Here is a 15642-nt window from a genome sequence, read left to right as displayed (position 1 = left end):
ATGAACTGTAGTAGCTCATGTAAGAAACGCATAGTAAATGCCAACTGTTGTGTTTTAATTTCCATATTTATTAAACAAATATATTTGTTGTCCTAATATGTCCCAGTTGTGAATGCAGCTTGTAGATGCTTGAGTTATAGGGAGGATAATGACTGTTATCTGAGAATCTCTGAGGAGTTTAAAAAGGCTGCTTAATTTCTACATTTTCCTTGTAGTGCCCAAACCTGCTAACATGCTTGGATTATGTTTGAAAGGAGTTTTTGAAAAGTTAATGGGTCGATACTGCCATTCCTATTTATCTGTTTCTTTAGTGCTGTTTGGTAAGGCTGGAATTTGTCCTGCAGCTATAGTGGCTATTGAAGGCCTCTCTAGGGTACAGCTGGAGACTGGTCCTTTTGCTTCTGCCTTACCATCATCATGGTTTTGTACACTGGCATAAGGACTTCACTGCAGCATGTAAAATTTTTTTCAACATCCCAGAGCTGAAAATGTGTTCTAATGTGCAGTGGCATTGAAAAGCTCAATGCAATACCTGGATAGCTACTGCAGAAGTTCTTTCCCCTTCTTAAATATGTTATCACAGAGGTGCTACCAGTGTCACTGACGGGCTCAGCTTTGGCCAGTGGCAGGTCTGTCTTGGAGACATCTGGAACTGGCTCTATTGGACATGGGGGAAGCCTCTGTCATCTTCTCACAGAAGCCACCCCTGCAGCCTCCCCCATCCCAAAACTTGCTGCAAGAGCATCACCCTGTGACCCTCTGCAGCCGGCTCCTGGTGTGACCACGGCAGGGCCAAGAGGCAGGTCACAGCCTGCCCGGCCGTGGCCAGGGCCTTCTCCTGCTGCACCACAAGCTGCCAGGTAGCTCGTTAGCTGAGGGCGACAGAGCCTGTGCTCTCAGCCTGGAGGAGTCCAGCAGAGCCCTTCCCCCCGAGGACCCAGGAGACCCCCTTCAGCACAGGGCTCAGGCACTCCTGCAAGCCACGCTCCCTTCCCAGTGCGCGTGTGAGCAGGGGACATCATCCAAAGTCTTGCTGTGACATGAAGTCCTTGCGGTCATCTCCTGCTCTGCTTGTCCCATTCATAAAGTTCAGTGGCTGGACTAGGGAGCATGGGAAACACCCTGTCCAGCCTTGTACCTCTGCAAAGTCATCTTCCTGAGCAATGGCCGTGGCCTGGTCTTCTGCAGGAGAGGGCAGACAGCGCCTTTGGCACATGGAGGGCTGCTACGCTTCACTGCAATGCTTCAAACAACAGACCACAGCACGTGCCACTGCACTGAGGCTTCACGCTGTGGACCCAGCTGAGACCTTGGTCCTTGAGAAGAAAAGCTGGCCTGAGAAGGCAGGCCAGCCCCTTTGCCAACTCCCACTTTGCATCGAGCTGTAAAGATGGCATCAGGCTCATGTTGATGGGGGCTGCCCCTTGTCTCCATTGCACAAATACCAGCTGGAGTGCTCCAGGACGGAGAAGGTGGGGAGGTGCCTCCTTCTTGTTTCCCTCTCCCCTGCAAGCTGCGAGTGGCACAGGAGGGGAATATCTCAGGGCAGAGCTGGGAGTGCGAAGAAGAAAGGGGGACGTGTACGTGACGCGGCGCAGGGCTTTGCCCCCAGCCCTGGGGTACCATGCAAGTGTCTAAGCAGACCTGGATGGGAGGAAATGCTGTGTGTAGAGCACCAGGTGCTGGAGGCAGCTCTTAGTACATCCCTGACCCCAGACCCAGGGCACAGATGGCATCTTCCTGCTTCAAGAGCAGCAGGCAATACTTGGAAAAGCCAGCCTGAGAAGGCAGGCCAGCCCCTTTGCTGAGTTCTATCTTGCACCAGACTTCAAAGATGGTATGATAGGCCAAGTTGTTCCTTCTGGGATTAGAGCCTGTCATCCACTGAAGTTAGGAAAACATGTTTCATGACTGCAGTAGATTTCTCAAAGCTTCTTGAGTTCACAGCTCTCCTCCATCTCTGGGGTGCCCCTTGGAGAAGTCTGCCTGGGACTGGAGCATCTCTCCTGTGAGGAAAGGCAGAGAGAGCTGGGACTGTTTCACCTAGAGAAGAAAAGGCTCAGGAGGGATCTCATCAATGTATATAACTATGGCAAGTTGAATATGAGTGAACAGTGTGCACTGGCAGGCAAAAGGGCCAACCATGTCCTGGGGTGCATCAAGCACAGCATAGCTAGCCGGTCGAGGGAGGTGATTGTCCCACTCTACACTGCACTGGTGCAGCCCTGCTTCGAGTACTGTGTGCAGTTTGGGGAGCTGCAGTATAAGGAGGACATCAAGATATCAGTGTCCAGAGGAGGGCGACCAAGATGTTGAAAGGTCTCAGGGGCAAGACTTAGGAGCAGTGGCTGAGATCAGTTGGTTTGTTCAGCTTGGAGAAGATAAGGCTGAGGGGTGACCTCATCACAGTCTACAACTTCCCCATGGGGGGCAGCGGAGGGGGAGGTGGTGATCTCCTCTCTCTGGTGACCCGCGATAGGACACGAGGAGATGGAATGAAGCTGCATCAGGGGAACTTCAGATTGGACATTAGGAAAAGGTTCTTCACTGAGAGGGTGGTCGGTCACTGGAACAGGCTTCTTGGGGAAGTGGTCACAACACCAAACCCGTCAGAGTTTGAAGACTGTCTGGACAATGCTCTTAGTCATATGGTTTAGTTTTAGATAGTCCTGCAAGGACCAGGGAATTGGACTCGATGATCCTTATGGGTCCCTTCCAACTTGAGATATTCTATGATTCTAGTACACTTCTAAGGTAACTGGTTGAAATACCACTGTACAATATTTCCACATTACTTGGAGTCTTAACAGCTTGCTATTTTTAAACAAGCTGATAATTTCTGCTTGGCAGCTTTTGTTAGGAATAGAAATAATATGTATAGCTCTTGCATACTACCCCTGTCTTTTGTAGTGTGCCTTCCAGGATATAATAGGTTTTAATTAACTCTACTCAATTTGACAAAAATTATTCTAATGATGCTCTGTAATGCCAGAGATTTTACATTTAATGGCACTTAGAGCACATTGACACCTGGAACTGTTGTGACATGTTTATACTTCAGTGTTCCTTGAATCAAAAGTCTGTTTTAATAAAAAATGACACAGTATTTATGATGCTGTGATACACAGGTCATTGATTCTTAAGGCTGCACTGAACAGTATGGCATGATTTCAGGAAAGTAGATGTGATCCCACTGAAATTTAATCACAGTTTTAGCAAGAGTATCAGTAATTCAGGCTCCCTATAGCTTTAGATTTCCTTTCAGGAAATTAACTTTAAAAATATTAAATTCCAGGTAACAGGTCAGATTCAACTTCAGCAAATAATAGTACATGGTTGAGCATGATTTCTAGTTAATGATATGAGCAAAAAGATTTCAGGTAATGTTGTAGACTAATAGTATTTTTTGATGGCTGAGATGTGGTAACTGTTCATGTGTGTCCTTCAGACAAGCTGCAATGTAGAGTAGTTAACATTAAACACAGTTACTAAGATGTTAGCATCTTGTGATCATGTTTTTCAAGTCAGTGAGCTATCCTGTTAGCTGCAAATGCTCAGTGGAGCAGTGTAGGTCATACTAGTCTTTAAGCTTGTCCCTGCAAAAGTACCCAGGGAAGGAAAAAACCCCAACAAACTAACTTCAGCATTACAAAATGGAACTTTTACCAGTGCTTTTTCCTGTTCTCTTAATAGAGTTTTTGTCTCTCTGTGAAACAGAAATCAGGTCTGTAGGCTTGCTAGAGTTTTCTCACTCAAGCTGCAATTTATCCATAGCAAAATTGTAATTCTCATAAATTGCAAACATGCTTTACAACAGCATGAGATACTGCAGATACCCGTTCAGGACTGTTTGGCTTTACTGAGCCTTTCAAATTCCTCTGTTGTCTTTTCTTTGATTTTCAACATCTCCTTTATGCTAGGAATTACACTCTAACCTCCCTAGTGTCTCTCTTGACATGCCCTCTCCCCATATTAGGGCATATGCTGACCCACCTCTCTGAAAGGCAGCATTTAAATATCTTTCCTTTGGCTTTTGTCTGACAAGTTGCTAAAAACCAGAGTACCCATTTTCCCAACTAATCAGATCCTTTCTTTTATTTTTATATGCCTCATTTTTGATTGGACAGACTTGAGAATTACTTCTCCGAGTCTCTGGAGTTTAATTGCATGTAAATTAGTTCTTTCATTTGCCTTACTGTGCTAACCACTTTCTATTAACATAGCTTTCAAAGATCCATTTTCTTTGCTCCAAAGACCTCATATCTCCATATAAGATTACCACATTTTATGGTTCACGAGGCTGTATCTTAAGCTAAAACTGCAACATACAATTGTGTGCTGCCATAGCGTCTGTTTTCTATAAGCTGTTATGTTTTAAATTTGCTCTTCAGGAAGATCTCACTGATTTTCCCATTTGAGACCTCTTTGGCCTTCAGGTATGTTAACTGGCATTTTATCAGATCATAACTTTCTATAGAGCACTTACTGTGCTATAAAATACAAGAGCCAGCTCAAGATTTGTTAACTGTATTATAGGAGATGTACGTGGGTGAGTTTGTAAGGTCATGTTGGTGCTCGTTTGTCTTCTCACTTAAACCCTGTCCCTAGATCATCTGTATACGGGTACACATCAGGCCTTGGCTTTGGTTTGTGTCTGCTTCCATTCGTGAGGAAGCTCTAGCACTGGATAAAACTCTAGACAAACTGGAAACGAGCCTTCTGTTTTCCAGTATGGACATAACTGGTGCACTCTGGATGGGCCCAAGTCTACTATGGTGGAGATGCAACTGGTATGCACAGTGCTCAGTGAATTTAGGCATAGAGGTGTAGATATTTACCAAAGTCATTTGTGTCTGTTCAGTGCAGTCAGTGAAAGCCTAAGCTCTCCTGGTGTCGCCTCTCTGGACTCAGCCAGCTCCACAGGCAGCGTGTACCCAGTGCAGTAAGAAATACTTGATCCTGCCAACGTGTGCAACAGGACTCAGGAACCTCAAGGCATAGGTGATGTGTCAGAACTCTTGTTTCTCCTCTTCCCCTAACCTTCCCTCTGTATCTTTGTCATGCCTCTTTGGATAATGAGACAAAAACTGTGATAGCCAAAGGAAAGATATGTTAAGGCATTCTCTTGAACATAATTTTATTTGACATAAAATTTTGCTGCATCAGAAGTAACTGTAGTATCACAAACCCAATGTTATTTCTTCCTTGGGAAGGAGTTTGAACACAGTTAATGTTTAGTAATGAATGAAGCTGGATTTTTTTCTTAACCTTTCCCAATTTTGCCTTGGTGTTTGTTAACATTCTGTCTAGTACTAAAGTACCGTCTTTCATTAAAAGGAAAATTTGGGCTCTGGTTTCTCAAAGATCCGAAGGGAATCTCATACTTCTGAGCACTAATCCTGCTAAAAGTCATTTATACTAGTCATTTGTTTTAATTTGAGGCTGTGGGTAATAGACGCTTAGGCTTCTGATGTTTACTCAGTTTTTGTTGATGTTATTGTGTAAGCAATTTTTCAGTGGAATGGAAATATTTATGTAAAAGTTGAGTATGCATGACAATGCTAATGTCAGACCAGTGCCAGTTGTGAACTCCCTTAAACTATATGAGAGTTAGTTCAAGAGAAGCTTTAAAGTTTGTTAAAGGTTTCTAAGACCTGTCAGTGGAACTGGCGGGACTGAATGGACCTGTACAACGTACTAAATCTGATCAACAGGAGATGTAAAGTCTACTTATTTTCCCTTTTTCCCTATCTGCTTCTAAAATGTTTCTATCTGTGACAGTCCTTGAATGTAACAGGCTCATGTCTGTGACTGAAGGGATTCCATTTCCCCTGGCCTTTTATTGTAGATCTAGATAGCCTTATGTGACAACATAAAGTATTGTTTTAATACTTTTTGGAAGCATTGGATGCTCGCTTCTGAACATATGTGAGCACTGAAGCTGTTGTTTAAACAACTTGAGTTTCATGCTGTGCATTTTAAGTGTGCTGTTTTTAAGAATGTTTAAAATAAATTTTGATTTTTCAACTAAGTAGCCCCTTGGTAAAAGAAATGAGAAATAGCAAATAAATTGATTTGCCTTTTAGCGGATGATTCTTGTGTGGTGATAGAATGCATTGTTTAGTTCAGAAATATCAGTACAACACTGGGGAACATAGAGATGGTTGAGAAGCAGTATCAGTTCAAGGGAAATGTGTTAGTGAGGCATTGGTAACTGTGCAGCTGGCAAAGAAGGAAAATAACTAGGAAATTTCCCAGCCAAAAGAGAGGGACTGTTGAAAAATGTTGTTAGAGGTTTAGTGGGGCAGAGAAAGTACTAACATGACAATGGGAAACTGAGTGGATTTGGAAGCTGATTTTCCAAGCTGTATGTTTTAATTATATATGTAAAAATATTGTGTGTGATTAGAGAGAGAGAGAGTATGTATACTTTGTCACCAAACTATGCATAAATGAAAGCTATAATTTTGCTTTGAGTTTTCGAGAATGTGCTTTTCAACGTCTTGGTCTATAGTTCTTAGTGTCAGAAGAATTCCTTTGCAGGCGGTCTGCTCTGTGGTGCACTGTTGGAGGAACTTTATTTATAATATATTTTCAAGCAGAATTTATTAGTGGTAACCCTAGGCAATTGCTTTGTCTAGAACAAAAACTACATGATATTGTTGTGAATACGTAGGGAATTATACACTGAAAGTACATTTTTGGAGTTTGTCTCAATTTTTATTCTCTTTTTTAAATTATTGTTTTTAATGATATCTGTCTTCTCATACTGCAAATGATATAGTAGTGGAGTTTTACAGCTTCTTTCCAATTTCTGACTTCAGTGAGTATAGTATGAGGGGAAGAGGGTCACAGAGCCTTGAGTAAAAGTAAACCTGGCAGGCCTTCCATGTCCAACTACTTTTTTACTCAGAGACATAGCAAAAAACCAGTAAGATATCTTCTTATTTGGGTTGAGATTTTGTTAGGCACCAACTCTTGCAATGAGATTTGGGTGTCCTTGGATTCCTTTGAAAACCCAAGTGTCAAATAGTACCTGAGACCACTGTCCAACTTTATTTCAGTTAAAGCTCAGCAATGGTGTCTAAGATCAAGTACACACAAATATCTTAGCTAAGGAGGAGCCATGAACCAGCAAGAGCAGTGGCAACTACTTATAACTAGGGATCAAGCTTTGAGACATTTCATCTGAAGACCATTTTAAGTTAAGCTCAAAATACATAGGAAAAGCGGGGAAAAAAGCCCTTGAAAATCTTGAAGATGTATAGAGCTTTGTAAAGGGTTCAAATAGTTGTGTAGGTGACCCACAGTGCTAAGGGGAAAAAACAGATCTGCATGGGTATTTAGGATTTTGAATGACTTATTCAGGAGAATGAATCAGGAAAATTGTTACACCTTGCTGTATCAAGAAAACTAACTTCATGATTTTCTTCAACTCTCTGCCAGAAAGAACACATCTTATGTGAGGAAAGTGGAGTGGTTTTTTGCTTTTGTTTATAATTCAATCCTCGTTCTTCACACAAGAACTGTTTTGCTGTAGCAACCTTACTAGCACCCAGTAGAGTTCATACATAGCTTGTAAACAATTTTTTTTGTCTTTGTAAACACCTTCAAAGCAAAGATTTTGTCATGGTTGGATGGAACTGCACATCGCAGAAGCAGCCGTTAGACCTGAGGACAGACTAATTAGATGTCTGCCTTTTGCTACATGATATTAAGACTTCAATTCTAGCACACCTAAAGTTCATGCAATTCCAGGCATCAGTCAATTAGGCAAAGGAAAAACAGGTCAATTTTATTAGACTCCATGACTCAGGCAGTTGATTATACTGAGAAAACACAGGACTTCGTGCTTTAGTAGAGGGTTTGCTTTTGTAATTGACTAACTGCTGCCTCCTGCTCTATTGACCTTCACTAATTTGTAGTATTGTCTGTCATTCCTTATCTGCAGCCGAGTGGGGAGGTTCATATGTAAACATCAACATCGTTAAGGTCAGGGGGGACTGCATCAGTCTCTGTAGCCTGTTCATTTTAATTGTGTGTACAGCCAGGCTGCAGGCTTTCTGCTGTTTCATTCCGCAGAACTATCTGAAAATCTGCAGTCTTTGTCACACTGTCACTGTTTTAATAATAGTGACAAGAATAATGAAAATAGCTATGGATCATTAAAAAACCTTGAGAGTTTCTTCTGGCATGGTCCCTGCACTGCCACAACACTGCAGGGGGGTGTCATTGCCTGGGGAGCTGCTCTGTTTCAACATATATGGTACGCTGGTTTGCCCTGTGTGGGACGGTGGTGTATCAAGAAGGGTATATAGCCTGTTGTTGTGGTTGCTGTGGGACACTCTTCCTTTGGCGTATCAGTGGGGAGGCTGAAACTGAGAGAAAACTGCCTGAAACTTTTACTCCAAAACGTTGCATAAACATGCTCAAATTGTATTTCTCAATGTTTTGAGTATGTCTATGTGAAGTGGAAGAGTGTGTCAATGATTACAAGGGCCTGCCAAGATTCCAACTTTTTAAGAAAATGGTTATTTAGTGTTATTACCAATGCAGCATTTAAATGTTTGTGTTTTTTTAACACATTGGCAGTCCTATTAGTTAGAAACATTGTGGCAAAAGGATCACTGTTGTTCCGTATTTTCTACATAATCTCGTTTTTGCTGCAGAATGATTGTGTATAAAAATACTGCTTTTTTTCTTCCTCTAAATACTTACGAAGTTTCAGTTCTGTTTGTGATATTTCCCACAGCCTGACATATTTTAGCACAAACTATTTTTGGTAATAAGCATATTAAATGTCCTTATTTTAATTTCACCTCTTTGTTCAACATAGCAAGCTTTCTATTTCAGCAAATGATTTTTCTTCCTTTAATGTTTCTTCCCTTCAGATATTTGCATCCACTTTATTTTCCCCTTACTTTACCTTGGCTAAGCTGGCATACATGATAGTCTTTTAAGAGTTTTTCCAAAATTCGTCCTCTAGCCTGTAATCCTGATATTGCTTAGTATGAAGCTTTTCAGTAAGTTGTCTAGATAAATACCAAGAAGTCTTGGTGCTATCACTTTGATAGCAAATGACTGCTCCTTCTCTGTTCTGTAATGAGATGGAGGACCCAAACATAATTTTTACTTCCCTGCTCTATATCTTAGTGAGCTGTCCCAATTAATAATTGGCTTCATTTAAGTATCAGTATTCTGAATTATTTTGCACAAAGAGGTTCTGGTTTGACTTGTTTCAGGTTGATTTGCAAGGTATTTTGTTTGTATTCCAAAGCTTCCTTGTTTTCGAAACAATACATGTAGGCATTCATAACCCTTATCAGCATGGTATCAATCAGGAATAAAATTGACATATTTTCTTCCTACTAAAGATTGTGAATGAGAATACTAAATAAGTGTGTTTTCTCTTACTCTAATTTGAGCAAGAAGTACAAAAAGAAAGGGAATATATGCTTCAAGGTCTGGTTGTGAAGCAGTCTTGAATGTATGAAAAGGTGATGAGTGCATTAATGGACAATGATCAGTTTCACTTTGGCAAAAGTCGATGAAAATGTTTTTAATGACAGTGACCTACCTGATCCTCCCTCCAGCCTTGCTACTTCAAAATGATCTAAGAAACCATTGCTAACCTGTACAGAATGCTGAGAAGTGCTAAAACTCATTCTGCATATCGTGATGACTAATTGAAAGAAACAGCTTGATGAATTTTCTAGTTCAGTAGTCTGGCTTTTGCAGAGAAACCACATTTCTGAAACACGGCAAGCTGAGACCAAAAAGTTATTGCCTCTAGCAGTGGATCTTTGATCTGGCTCTGACTGATGTTGCATAGCTGTGAATTCCTCAAGGTGACGCAACATCAGTTTTGAGCTGTATTACTTGCAGATCTGGATGATGAAGCAGAAAAATAACCTGTGTACATATTTAACCCTGCAGCTGTGTTACACTGCATTTCCTTGAGTTCAAGCTCATGTTTATTCCTTGCATTGCTTTCGTGAGAAGAACAGTGCTGTTTATTTGTGTATTTGAGAGCCCCAATGGTGATATCTCTTCTTCAGTGTGACCAAGCATCACTCCTGCCTACCAAGAAAGTGGAGATGAAAGAAAGGAAACTAATTGATGCCCTTGGGAAACTGCAGTAAAATATCATACTCCTGCGTCAAATTTGCACATTGTAAGTGTGCTAAAAGAAAGTAAGTGTCCCACAGTTCTCTGCAAGCTGAGGGGATGGGGGGTAAGATCAGCATAAAGGATGTTGTAAACTCCTTGTACAGCTAGTAAGAAGAAGGAAAATCCTCAAAAAGTTTCTGTCCTAACAGTTAGGTATAAATTGCATGTACTTTCTTGGATGTTATTTTCCTACAACAGACAGATTATATCTATCTCCCTGCCTTAGTAACATTGCTGTAGTGACACACAGATGAAGAGTGAAAGGAAATGAAGGCAAGGTCAGCCCCCAAATAAAAAAGCATTCTGTTTCAACAAGCTTGCTATTCCCAGACAGAAGTGAAAGTTTTTTCCTTTAAACCATGCTTCATCTTAGTGACAAGTGACTGAAACACAGAGTGAAGCAGAGAGAAAGGGTAATTGGGTTAAATCAATTTGGCCTATATTTCCAAGATTTGATCAAAGAATGACTAAATAATTTGAGGGGAGTTGTTTTGTTGTTTTGTTTTGTTTCATTTCATTTTTAAAAAATATTAATTACAGGTTGTAAGAAAATCATCACAATCCCCATAGCTTATGAAATATTGTGTGAGATGTGAGTACAACATTGATACAGATTGTAAATACATAATACACTATTTATGCAGTACATCTCATCAAGAATAATTTCAAAGTGCTTTGCAAATGACTGTGGCTTCTATACAAACCCATACAGTGGACAGCAGAGGCCAAAAAAGTGTAATGCCCATCTTAGAAAATTACTTTGAAATTACTGATAAGCAAAGTTGCCTTTATTAGATCATGAACCAAAGGTGGCAGTGGCAGGGTGAAGAGCTCAGCGGGAAATGGGGAGTCAGGAGGTTCTTGAAAGACTGGCATCAGGACTGGGAGGAAGGAGTCTATGAATGCAGACTAGTGGGGAAGAAATACTGGGCAGGAATGAATGGCTGATAGTGTTAGAAACTTCAGAGAACATGATGTTAGTGTGAGTAAGTGACTGCGCTCTTCTTGTGTGAACAGGGCTGTTTAATACTAGAAGAGAATTCGCTGTCCTGCATTATGGGATGAAAAAGAAGTGGGAAATTGTGTTAGCAGGTTCATGGAGAACCACTCTGAGATTCAGAGGTAAAAGGGCAAAAATTGGCTTATTCGAAGAAACTGATAATTAGGCCACTAAATCCCATTAGAGAAGAATCACAAAATAGGTAAACCTCCTAAGCCCACTTTTCTGATTCCCATTATACTAATTTGTTGAGTATGCTGATTTCCCCATCTTTTCTCATTGTCTAAGTTATTAGGAATTTCAAGAGAGAAATAGTATTTTAATCTTTATGCTTGTAAGCCAGAGATCCCCAGCCTCTTTTACAGGGAGACAGACGCTGATCCAGAGCACTGGATACCATATTTCCAAAAAGAAAAAAAAAACAGCTGAAAATGTGCAGGGAGATTATGAGAGTAAAAGGCAAACTTCAAATGTACAAGCAATTTTTCTGTAGTGTGCTTTTTTTATGTAAGTGTTGTCTTGCTTGGCTGGAAGTAAATGTGATTCGTTATGGTACAATGAAGTAGTGTTGCTTCTTTTTAAACCCAGGGATTAAGTCTACTGCTCTGCTTCTCTGACCTTCTCATCCATGAACAGAGGTTTTGAATAGAGCATCCAGCCATGGCCTTGCCTGAAGAACTCACATTTCCTGAGAGTGTGATATACTTGTTTCGCAGTGTCAGAATACCCTGAGCTGCTGAAGACTGGTACTAAGGGGATAAAGCCAACAGGGACTATGGAACACCACTGGCAGCAAGTTAGTCTGTGATGGGAGTAACTGGATTCTGCTGATGGCTGTGCTTATATGGGTGGTTGTACCTGTAAATTTCTACTCTCTATGGGCCTGTTTTTAACTAGGCATGATGTTTTGTTTAGGTCAAATGTTCAGCTATGACCTGTGCCTTGTCCAACAAAGTCGAATGGGGTTGATGAATAGGGAGATATGTTGTCATGTTCTCACAGTTTCTGTTGACTTGTAGTACAAGGGTGCCCTGAGACATAATGTCTGACAGGTCCAGGGTGGTTTTTTTCTCTTTATTTCAGTATTCTGAGTAGAATCCTATAATTCTTAGTTTTAGCCCGAGTGACCAGCATGAAATACCTGTATTTATCATAAGCATTTTCTCTGTAGTTCCATTTGGGCGTTGCAGCAGATAGATAGGTAGATGCAGTGACCTTAAAAATTCCTGTTCAGAGAGGCTGAAAATATCCTTCCTTTATATCTATTCAAGGGTGATAGCCCCATATGAACAAGATGCAGAATTTCAAAGGCTGCAGCTCCTGTGCTGTAATGGACTGGTCACCCAGAGACATTCACTTCATTCTTACCACTGCTCAGATATCACCCATGACGAAGGTACATTGGCTTATGTAGAAGCTGATGTCATAATAGTAATCAAATGATGAAATGCATGTGTAAATACCTTTCTCTTCCTCACCACAAACCTGTATTTTACCTGTGTTATTCAGTAACCAGTTTTACCCCGTCATGTTGGTAAAATCTCTGACACACTGCTACCCATCATCAAGGATTTCTACTTTTAGCTTCTTGATCTTCCCCATGAAGGCCAGACTTGACAGGACTCAGCAGATCTGGGCAGAACAGACATCCCCCTAGTTCGGTACTGCCATCTTATTTGGTAGGTGGGTCTGTGGTACCTATCCCATCCTCCACTGGACCCGTCACTTTCCTTCTGTGTTGCATCCAAGTTCCTAGTCTTTTCTGGTCTGCTGCATGCAGACTTGGGATCAAGGCTGAAAATACAGTGTTGTTTGTCACTTTTTACTACTGGTGAAAAATACAGTTAGTAAAGCACCTGTTTGGATTAGGATAAGAATACACTTAAAGGAGAATCTGTTTCGTCTGTATTTACAAGATTTAGGAAGGCAGATGGAAAACAAGCCAGCTGCAGTGCAGTAGGGTTGATTATCCAGGAGGTGGCAGCTGAAGTATTCCGTTGCAGTTAAGAGCGAAAACCAGCCTGTAACTAACCCAGCTTCTGCCTCTATGCAAGGGAAAAGCCTGTACTTCATTAACACTGTGCTAAAAAGAAAAGTCATAATGGATGTGTGCTTTTATCCTACCACTTCAAGCATCCATCCCAGCCTTTGAATTAATTCTGGGTATTGTTGGGCAGTGGTACCCCAAATTAATTCAAAGCTTGGAAAAAAACACTTCTTTGCCATTTCATGCCTGTGCCTTTTCTTTTTTGACTGACTTGAAAATTGCTAGATAAATTCTAGGCTTTTGGGGTGGGGGGGGAGCATGTTTTTGGTTTCTTTGGTACATTTTGTTTTGTGTTCTTTCCAGAAGCTAACATCCAAACTTGTTGTACTTGGAGTGCCATAGGTGGTCAGAATATCATTTTCATCATGGCAATGATTTTAATCTTGCTAGTTGGGCTTAAGTGGTGTCAACACAGCTTCCACCTGACTAACAATCTAGTCTATATATAAATAGACCTGAACTGCCTATTAAGTCTACAAGGTAACATGAGCAAGGAGAAATCAAAGCACAGCTCTATGGGTAGCCCCTGACTATGTTATCCCTTACTAGGAAGAAGCTTTATAGTAGAGGGCATTGTTGACTGGCCTTTTAATGTTATGGAGAGGATGGCTCTTTCAGCCACTTGCGTTAAGTTGTTAGAAAACAAGCTACAGCTGGCCTGACTTTTTTTTATGAAAAGAAATTACACAGACAGCTGGAATCATAGGTGTTTAAAATATTTTCACCCTTAATAAGCTGGAACAGCTAGCTGGGGATTCCTGGATTTTGATTACATGTTTGAGGCAGCCAGCCCTTCAACTGCACAACTTCCAAAATGGCAGGTGTTGATTTTTCTCCCTCAGGCAGCAAGTGAAAATACACTTGTACTCCCTATTAAATTCAAACTGACAAAAAAGCCCCAATCAATTGCAAAACAAAAAAACCCCAAATCCTGCTGTCTGAAGTAGAATCTGTACTTCTTCACTGGTCAGAAAGATACCACACAGCTTCTAGGGAAGAGGGCTTCTGTCCTGTAAGGTCCTGAGCACTTGAACCTTCAAGGCCTGCCCTTGAACACAGGCCCTAAGGATGTGTTTAAATATTTGCTAGGGTGGAGTAAGAACTCTTCCTGGTATACTTGCACATCAGGGACATATCTGTGCTGCCTCATTGTACAGGATGATAACTCCACTGCAATGGATGCAACAACAGCAGTGCACACTTGGAGAGCTGTAGTACTCGGTCAGACATCTCTTAATAGCAAAGTGTTGGTGGTGACAACAGTATTGTTTTAGTTCTTGAAAGGAAGAGGTGGATGAATAGCAAATATGTTATTCACTCCACGTCAAGTTTCTCAGTCAGTTATGAGCAAGGTATTCTTGTCTTGACCTCAGTTATTTGAAAGTGTTAGAGAAACCTGTATTAATTAACTGGGAATGATCCATGGTCCAGAAGGGATGGCTTGACAGACAAACTTTTATTAAAGTTTCAGAGTTGTTTACAGCTGATTTTTAAAGAACAGTATCTACCTTTGGAAGAATAGTAGTTCTTAAATCCCTCTTGGTTTCCATTTGTCTTACAGTGAAAGATATGTTTCTGGTTACACCTGGGTCTTCAGCAATGTAAGTGGGCTTTAAGTGAGACTCCTGAGGCCAGTTCAGGAAAGATAGCATGGATGCAAGGTGTGCATGCTGACCTCCCTAGGCCTTAGGTATGTAGTTAGGTCAGATTTGGGAGACTACGGGCAGACAGATACCAGAAATGGGTGTACTCCTATATGCTATATGAATTCAAAGCCTATGCTTCAAGGGTAGATCTATGGGGAAGCTGAGGGATTATAACTTCCACACTCCGTCATTGTTAGCACTGCCTAAGAGTGACACATTCGGCTCTAAGTGATGGAGCCAGAAATATCACTTATACCTCCAGCCCTGGATTAAACCTTTCTTTGGGCCAAAAGAGAGGTCTGGCTCTTCTCCAGGAAATGCAAGAGCTCAGAATAAAGGCTGAGAAATACCTGTTCAATCACTGAATGTTTCTTCAGCCTAATGGCCTGGTTTATCTTGCTCACTTACAAATTCCCGTTTGCTTCCCAGCATACATTTTTAATATTTTTCTATGTGGCAAATATTGGTAGCAGGATAAATGCTTTTATGTGAAACATCTGTTGAAGATGTGTAATACTGTAGCAAATTCATTAAACTTACTTTAAGTTAATCTTTCTTTGAAGTGTCCTCTCCACTAAACTCATCCCTTGTTTCCTCCACTTTCCTGGCTAATAGCAAAACAAACAAAAAAGTCTCCTCCAAAAACACCCTCTTTACCCCTTAGCCTAGCTGCTGAGACTGTCCTGATGTCCCAGCAGGATGAGGCCTCAGTGCAGCATCCATCAGCTATGCTTTGCGTAGAAGCTGATTTCTTTCCCTTCAAGGCTGTTGGACCCGGT

This window comes from Aquila chrysaetos, chromosome Z (assembly GCF_900496995.4).
Source record: "Aquila chrysaetos chrysaetos chromosome Z, bAquChr1.4, whole genome shotgun sequence".
In the NCBI taxonomy this organism is placed as follows: Eukaryota; Metazoa; Chordata; class Aves; order Accipitriformes; family Accipitridae; genus Aquila; species Aquila chrysaetos.
The sequence above is the reverse complement of the archived record's forward strand: the minus strand, read 5'-3'. Positions refer to the sequence as shown.